Here is a 9,435-nt window from a genome sequence, read left to right on the forward strand (position 1 = left end):
CTTAAGCTGGTGCAAAGAGGCAGGGGCTGGTGATCAGGGCATCCGTTTGGTAGCCCCACATCTGCCTCGGGTTTCTCACGACCCCCAGTCTTTCCATGTGTAAAATAAAAGGGGTCAGCCACCTCTTCACATTTTTTAGGTAAATTCATTTAAAGGTGAAATTCACAACATAGTTCTTACTGGAAAACCAATATCACTTGTCAAAAAAGTAACTACAAAAAAGCAACAAGTCAAAAAAGTGACAAGACAATGCATAGAATGGGAGAAATTATTTGCAAATCATGCATCTGATGAGGGAATTGTATCAGAAGATACAGAGAACTCTTACAACTAACTCAATAATACAAAGGACAAAGACTCCAATTTAAAAAATGGGCAGGCCGGGTGTGGTGGCTCAAGCCTGTAATCCCAGCACTCTGCTCAGATGCTCTTCCCCCAGGCAACGTGCGTGACTCACTTTCTCACTTCCTTTGAGTCTCTGTTCCAATGTCACCTTAGCAGGGAGGCCATCTCTGACCACCTATTGTCTACTCCATTTCCAGCCTCACGCAGTTTTACCCCTTCCCTGCTTTATTTTTCTGCCTAGTCCATATCATGAGCATATTATTTATGCATCTGTTGATGATTTCTTTCCACCAGGATGTCAGCTCCATGAGGTCGGGGACCTTGCCTGTTGTATTCACTTCTGTCTCCTAGAACAGCAGCTGGCACAGAGTATGTGTTTTAAATATATACATTTCAATGAATGAGTGAAAGGCTGAGTGATCGGAAAATCCTAGACTAGGTGACACTTAAGTATCCCTCTCATCCTAACAGTCTATAATTTAATTCTTGGTGATGGAATGTGATTTAATAATTAGAGCTAGGAGTCTGGATACCCATCCTGTATCTGTCACTGCCGGGTCCTGTGATTTTTTTCCCAAATCGCTCATATGGTCTTCCCTACGAAGACCATAGTCCCTTCAATTTCCCAATAGGGGTCAACCCTTCCTGCCCAGACCTGCGGAAGATTGCTTAGATGGCATTACATATCTTTTATTGAGCTCTGTGGGTGTCACATCCTCTTCACGCATCTCTCAAAGAAGACTAATAATATTAATAATAAAAAACAACAGTAATACACCATGATTGAGCACTGACCACAGCCAGGTTCCATTCTAAGCACTCGGCATAATTTATTTAATTCACATAACACCAAAAAATAGGCAGTAGTATTCTCCCCACTTCATGGATGAGGAGGCTGAGGTATAGCGAGGGGAAGTAATGCCCAAAGACATACAGCTAGTAGGAGGTGGAACCAGGATTTGAACTCTGGTTATCTGATTCCAGCGATCACATGTCTAACTTCTCACAACACTGGGAGGTGCTATTCTTGCCCTATGAGAAAATTGTAGCTAACAAAATAAATAACTGATCGGATATTTAAAGCCAGGTCTCTCCAACTCGAATGGTTGTAAGGAGAAGAAAGAGGAGGTGGAGAAGAGGAACGCTGTTCCTAGTGCTTAGTGTGTCCCAGACCTTACTGTAGAGGCTTCAGGTGCATTGTTTTGTTTGAATTTCAGAGCAAGTCAATGCAGAGGAGAACACTGAGGCTCAGAGAAGTTCAGTACCTTGGCCAAGGTCACACTTTCCTATTTCCACTTTTGGACTAGTAGTCAAGCACGTATCCCCCAGAGCCTCCAAGAAAAGGCTGTTGGACCAAGATGCCCCAGTTGGACAAGGTCTTGGCCAAACATCCATCTCCAAAGGCCCGGGAGAAGGAGCTGGTGGGCAGAGATGCCCCAATTCAATCCAGTTGAACTTCCATCTGCCTTTGCAAGGACTCAGGGCTCAAGGGCAAAACACTGGTAAACTCCTGAAGCTGGGGCAAGGACAAAAGAGAGCTAATTAAGACTGAAAGCAAGACAAGGACCCCAAGCACTGCCTCCTTTTACTTTAGAGAGACCAGATAGTCTTACATTTCACTCATTTGTTTGCAGACATCTATAAAGGTATCTTCAAGAGACCTGTGTATACCTTGTCTGAGTTTAAGGAGATACTCTGAAGAGGATCCGATTATGAAGGACCAAATGCACATGTTAAAATTAAACATCACACAGTTCTCAAATTATTGGTTATTAATGCCCAGTGGTCTTACTTGTGCTGGGATCCACATTATTTCTGTGCACATTTGGAAGACACATTATCATAGCAAACTGCTAGGCTGAGACGAACTGTGGGTTCATCCAATCATCAAATGGCTCATTCATTTATCCCTGAGACAATTTCCAATTCCTTCCATCTTTCATTCATTCTCAAAACCCATCCCTGACCTCCTGTTCCATCGGCTTTCTTATTTTGTAAAACAAACAAAAAAGATAATACTTTATTTCTCAGCCTTCCCTGAAGCTACATTAGTTTTGTGGCTCCACGCTAGCCAATGAGATATAAACGGATATCTGCTAAAGGGATTCTAGAAAAGCATTTTCTTTCTTGATGAAAATGGGAATGGATATGGCTAGTTGAGGCCTTTGGTCCCTTTTCTCTCTTTCTCATCTGTAAAGATGCAATGTCTGGAGGAACAACAGCTGTCTTTTGACCATGGGGCATTATTAAGCATGAAGAGAATTAACCCAAGAACATCACAGCATGAGAGCATCACAACATGAGAGCTGCTAAACAATTTTAATATCCACCTACTTCTGGATTTCTTGTTATGGAAGCAAAATAAACCATTGTTTGTTGAAGTAATGTAAGAGTTGGGTTTTCTGTTACTTATAGCGAAATGTATTCCTAGTATGATTGCTTACTATGAGCGAGACAGCACAATGCTTCTCCCAGGATGCTCCTAATCTAGAAAGGGGAGGAGAGAAAGAAAATAAAAGAAATAACAATAAAAGTAGGTTCCATGTACCTACAGATCTGCTGCTACCATCCAGAGAGACGGAGGCAAGGACATTCTCTGCCCAAAGCATGTTCCTAAAGCTCTTCTCACTTCCCTACCCAAAAGTGCCCCACTCTAAGAGCTCCCTGCAGCTGAAGTCACACACAGGCCCTGCTCTAATGTGCCCGCCTGCTTCTGTCCTGTAGCTACAAGGTCCAGAGTTCAGACCACATGCAATGAAAGACTTTCTGGATTAATACTCATTTTAGCTCAGCCAGCACTTTTGCTATTTAAATCTACTTAGCACCAATCTTAGCTTGTTTTCCTTCCCAATCTCGTTTTTGTTTTCCCCCTCCCTAATCATATGCCAACATAATTCCTCCTATTTACCCTGGCCGGTTGAGGACAAGATTTCTTTCTGTTGGAATCCCAGGTTGACCCCTCTGTTCCAAGGTACAATGTCCCTCAGTTCCAAGATACAAAGTCACAAGCAGGAAAAAGGATGACAGTTGCAGATGCAGTGCTCAATAATAAGGAAGGAAAATAATAATGACTTTTTATTAATGAAAATAATCACAGGCCGGGCACAGCGGCCCACTCCTGTAATCCCAGCACTTTACAAGGCTGAGGTGAGCAGATCACTTGAGTTTAGGAGTTCAAGACCAGCCTGGGAAACATGGCAAAACCCCATCTCTACCAAAAATACAAAAAGTTAGCTGGGTGTGTTGGTGTGTGCCTGTAGTCCCAGCCACTCAGGAGGCTGAGGTGGGAGGATCAGTTGAGCCTGGGAGGCAGAGGCTGCAGTGAGCCGAGATCACACCACTGCACTCCAGCCTGGGTAACAGAGTGAGACTCCATCTCAAAAAAAAAAAAAAAAAAAAAAGAGGCCGGGGGTGGTGGCTCACGCCTGTAATCTCAGAACTTCGGGAGGTCGAGGCCGGCAGATCACTTGAGATCAGGAGTTCCAGACCAGCCTGTCCACCATGGTGAAACCCTGTCTCTACTAAAAATACAAAAATTAGCTGGGCATGGTGGTGGATGCCTATAATCCCAGCTACTTGGGAGGCTGTGGCAGGAGAATCGCTTGAATCCGGGAGGCGGAGGTTGCAGTGAGCTGAGATTGCGCCACTGCACTCCAGCCTGGGCAATAGAGTGAGACTAAGTCTAAAAAAAAAAAAAAAAAAAAAGAAAAGAAAAGAAAAGAAAGAAAATAATCATGAACATGTGAGCACTGCTGGAGTGGCCCAGGACAGCAGAGCCTCACTCTCCTGACCTCCCAGAGACTGTAGGCTCCTGGCAGACAGAGGCTGTGCTGTGCTCATCCCACTGAGTACTCAGTGACTGATACACACTGGACACTCAAGATTTATCAGATGGATAACTCCCCACCACGACTCAGTGAGATAAGTATGATTATCAATCCCATTTTACAGATGAAGAAACAGTCTCAGAGAGGAAAAGGCACTTGCCTAAGGTCAACTGCTGGTAAGTGGCAAAACCGAGGTGTAAACTCAGGCAACGTGTCTCTAAGCACCTCACACAGGCGGTGCTTCGGTCTGTTTGTGTGCTCTCGGACACTTTCAATGAAATGTTGGCATGAAAAGGTACAGCGATTGCAATGTGAGCTAAAGGCAGTTATTTTTCCTCTGCTGAAACATGAAGATTCATCGCTGATTCTATGAGTTTGTCTTTGCTGCTCTTGGTAAGAATGACCTCTCAACCTGTGTAGGGAAGGTAGGCATCACGGAGTCACTGAGATGCTGGAAGTTTCACTTTTTTAAGAGCATGAATGAAAGGCAGTTATTCAGATGACCAAAAACCCTTCACAAAAGGATTCTGTGCAAGTGTCTCTCAATAGCAAACTTCCTTCCTCTTGCCTTAGAAATTCATTCACTCATTCATTTAGCAAATGTTGATCAAGCCTCTAATGCATGTCTGGAACTCTTAAAGGCACTTGTTCATAACTGTCAACAAGACAGATGAAATCCCTGCCCTCAAGGGGCTTATATCCTAATGGGGGAGACAGATAACATGGTAGGCTGAGAAGTAGTGCCCCGAAAAATATCCACTTTTGAATCCCTGGAACTTGTGAATGTTAAATATTTTTTACCATGTTTTACCCCACGTGATAAAATAGAAATAAAAATAAAAACATCTTTGCAGATGTGATGAAGTTATGGATCTTCAAATGGGAATGATCCTAAACACATTAATTGTAAGAGGGAGGCTGCTCAGGTACAGTGGCTCATGCCTATAATCCCAGCACTTTAGGAGGCCAAGTGGGGTGGATCACTTAAGCCTGGGAGTTAAGTAAAGTTAACTGAGGCCAGCCTGGGCAACATGGTGAAACTGTGTCTCTACAAAAAAATACAAAAATTAGCCAGGTGTGGTGGTACATACCTGTAGTCCCAGCTACTTCGGAGGCTGAGGGAGGAGGATTACTTGAGCCCAGGAGGTTGAGGCTGCACAGTGAGCCATGATCATGCTGCTGCACTCCAGCCTGAGAGACAGAGCAAGACCCTGTCTCAAAAAAAAAAAAAGAAAAAAAAAGGAAAAGAAAAAGAGAGGCAGCGGGAGATTTGACACACATAGAGGAGGAAGTGCTGTGAAGATGGAGCAGAGAGACTACAAGCCACCACTGCCAAAATTGGAGTGATGCTAACACAAGCTGAGGACGCCAGGTATGATTATCAATCCCATTTTACAGATGAAGAAACTGAGTCTCAGAGAGGAAAAGGAACTTGCTTAAGGTCATACTTTTGGCAAGTGGCAAAGCTGAGATGTAAACCCAAGCAGCCTGTCTCTAAGCACCACACACAGGTAGTTTCTCAGTCTGTTTGTCCCTCACCAATTATAGCCTTCCTCCAGGAGTTGAAAGAGACACGGAACTAATTCTCTCCTGGAGCCTCCCGAGGGACTGCGGCCCTGCCGACACCTTGACTTCAGCCCAGTGCTACAGATTTCAAACTTCCTACGCCCAGAACTAGGAGAGAATACGTTCCTGCCGTTTTAAGCCACAACGTTTTTGGTAATTTGTTACAGCAGCCCTAAGGGTACAAACATAGAGCATTTTAAAAATCTGCTGCATGAACAGTACCGCGCCGCGTGCTGTGCAAATGGGACTGAATGCTCACGGGACTTTTCAGAGGCATCCCCTGCATCCAGTGGGGCGCTCCCGTAATGGAAAGTCCAACGACCAGGAAAGCCTTCACTTCCTGGCTCCACTTTCCTTCTGCCGAAACACAAAGATTCATCGCTGACTCTACGAGTTGGCTTCTGCTGCTCTTGGTGTGCCCCCTGGAAGCACAATCCCAAGGCCACCGTGGAGTCCCGATGGAGCCTTCTCCCTGCATCCTGTTTAAGCCCAGCGACTTCCCTCGCCAATTAGAGGCTTCCCCTTCAGCCGGTCCGGCTTTCCCCACACCTGCCGAGGGAAGCACGTGCCGGCCATTAGCCTCTCTCCGTGCCACCGCTGCGTGTCACTTCATTGTTCCCCAGTTGGCAACGGCTCTGCAGAAATGACCCCATTTGGAAATGTTTGTGGGAGTCTGAGCAAAAGATCTACACAGCCCTCTTCTGGGGAAACACGAGGGTTATCAGAACTACCTCTTCTCAAGCACCCATTTCATGCCAGAGCTGTATCTCCTTGCTGCTCAAGATGCGGCCAAGGCACCCCCACATCCGCATCCGCTGGGGGCTGAGAAACACACCTCTCGCCCCCTGCCCAGACCTGCCAACTCCGAAGCTGCATTTTTAGTGTATTTTGTTTGTTTGGTTTGACACAGGGTCTCAATCTGTCACCCAGGCTGGAGTGCAGTGGTGCAATCATGGCTCACTGCAGCTTTGACCTCCCAGGCCCAAGCAATCTTCCCACGTCAGCATCCTTTGCAGCTAGGACCACTGGCACGTGCCAACATGCCTGGCTATTTGAAGATGTATTTGAATGAGATTTCTGGGTGACTCATGTGCTAGTAAGAGTAGGAGCTTTCCCAAACTACCACTAGGGATAAGGCCGGAGACTGGGAGTCCTGGTTTCCGTTCTCAAAGTGACTGATAGTCTGGATTTGCTTGGCTGTATGGAGCTCAAAGCAATATTCCCAAGGCCCAGGATATCTCAGTTTTGCTCGTTTTCAGTGTCCTGGGAGTCTTTGGGAGTCCCCAGGATCCACTTCCCAATGTTCCAGTAACTTTCCTTATTTAGGGATCAAGTCAGGTTCACCCCTACTATGTGAGGTCTCAAGGTGCAGAGGCCATGAGGGTGCACCTTGCAGACCTCTAACTACAGGAGGTGAAGTTGACTGAGGACCCCAGCACTGAACTATGACATTCATCACTGTTTTGCTCAGGAGGGGCTGCATTTCCCATGGCCGCCCCCAGCCCGTGACTGACAATGGCAGGGACACTAAGCCAGGTTTGTTCCTGACACACATGGGACTTTATGGATGGTGGACTTTGGCTTAAGGATCTGCCTTTCTCCCCCGATGGCTTTGCTGAATCTTCTTAGGCTGCATCATGGTCTAGAACACTTCCACCCTGCCTTCCTTTCCTCTCTCCTTTACTCTGGGTCAGACCTGCATGGCTCACCCAACCTTCCCCAGCTGGTTCCATCTTTATTTCCTCCCATAGGTATTTCTCTTAATTAAATGCTTGCACATTTAATCCTACCCTGGTATGGGATTCTTGGAGGACCCAATTACACACAGGGCAGGAGGACAAACTAAGTCCCACAAGGTCCTAAGGTTTCTCTCCACCTCTCCAAGTCCAAGGTGGGCAAGCTCTGCTCATAAGATGCCGCTAGCATGCATCTCACTAGACTCAGCCTTTATGTTCCTTGAAGGAAGCTGAGGCCAGGGGAACAGCTTTGAATTTATATTTTTCAGGCTTCCAGAGTTTCCCGTAGGAACATGAAGTGTCAGGAAAGCAGCCCAGCTTCTTTCCACCGCAGTTTTCCATACCCCTAGGCCTCAAGTACACTCAAGGGGTATCCTGGTTTCTATATCCAAACTGCATCCCTATCCCACCACTCCCTTAACAACTGTCCCTCGGGTCTAGCACCAGAGGCATCAGAATCTGCTGGGAGGACAGATGCAGGGAGGTCTATGCAAAGCCTGGAATAAGGCCTGGAACTATTAAAGTATGGAATTCAGGAACTCCACGTACCCAGAGCAAAGTCTTCCCTTAGGCCCCATGGACTTCCCATCCTGTGGGAAGGGGCATAGCCCAAAGAGGCCAGAGTGGAGTCCCCCAAGGCTAGGCCTAACAATTCATTGTATTCAACCTTTAGCCTTTAGCCTTTGTCCCCCACCTTTAGCCCATGAAGCTAGCAGGGGCCCCACCCCAGCTCCCAGGGCAGACATATCACCTAGATAGTAGCCACAGTGATTGTTTCTTGGATGGCCAGCTGACCTAATGAGCCTCACAAAACCGCTCGGTGAGACAGCTAGGAGAGAAGCACGTGTTCCACATGCTGACCTTGGGCTTGGGGAGATCGAGATTCCCGGAGCACTGCAGCCATCTTTCCCCCTTAGGAGATGGCTTGTAGCTCCCAGAGGCAGCTGTAGGGAGTCCAGGAATGAAGCCAATACAGCAGAAGGCAGAGTCAAGGGAGGGGAACAAAAAACCAGAAGCAATTGCAGCCAGTACCAGTCTGAACCCTCAACTTCCTTCAGTTATACAGGTTCATCCACCACTCAAAACAGAATAAATCCAAACACACATATATGGCCTCTACCTTGAACTCCAGTCTTATCAAGGATAAGAGTAAGTGGCTTCGTGCAAACTCTGTTCTCACCCCTAAAACACCCAAAAGCGCACCAAAGAAGAGACATATTTGCCAACTAAGCATATGAAAAGATGCTCACCATTATTAATCATTAGGGAATTCAAATTAAAACCATAATGAAATGAAATGAAATCCTTATCTACTAGAAAGGATAAAATTTTAAACCAAAAAAAGTAAATGAAAGAAACTCGCAATATGGAATACTGGCAATGATGTGAAACAACTAGAACTTTCAGACACTGAAAGTAAGAATGCCAAATGGTACAGCCCTTTGAAAACACAGTTTGGCAGTTTCTTTTGTAGCAAACGTACTCTTACTAGTTACCCAGTAATGCTATTCCAAGGAATTAACCCAAAAGAAATGAAACATACATCTACAGGAAGACTTGTATGTGAATGTTCACAATAGCATCCTTCATAATCACCGAAAACTGAAAACAGCCCAAATGTCTCTCAACAGGTGAATAAATAGACCAAATATGGAACAACCATACTGATATGGTTTGGCTTCATGTCCCCACCCACATCTCATGTTCAAATGTAATCCCCAGTGTTGGAGGTGGAGCCTAATGGGAGATGATTGGATTGTGGGGGTGGATTTCCTCCTTGGTACTGTTATCAAGGTAGTAAGTTCTTGAGAGATCTGGTTGTTTAAAGGTGCATAGCACCTCCCCTCTTGCTCTCTTCCTCCTGTTTTGGCCATGTGAAGTGCTGGCTTCCTCTTTGCCTTCTGCCATGATTGTAAGTTTCCTGAGGCCTCCCAGGAAGCCAAGCAGATACCACCATGATT

This window comes from Macaca thibetana, chromosome 11 (genome assembly GCF_024542745.1).
Source record: "Macaca thibetana thibetana isolate TM-01 chromosome 11, ASM2454274v1, whole genome shotgun sequence".
NCBI classification, from domain to species: Eukaryota; Metazoa; Chordata; class Mammalia; order Primates; family Cercopithecidae; genus Macaca; species Macaca thibetana.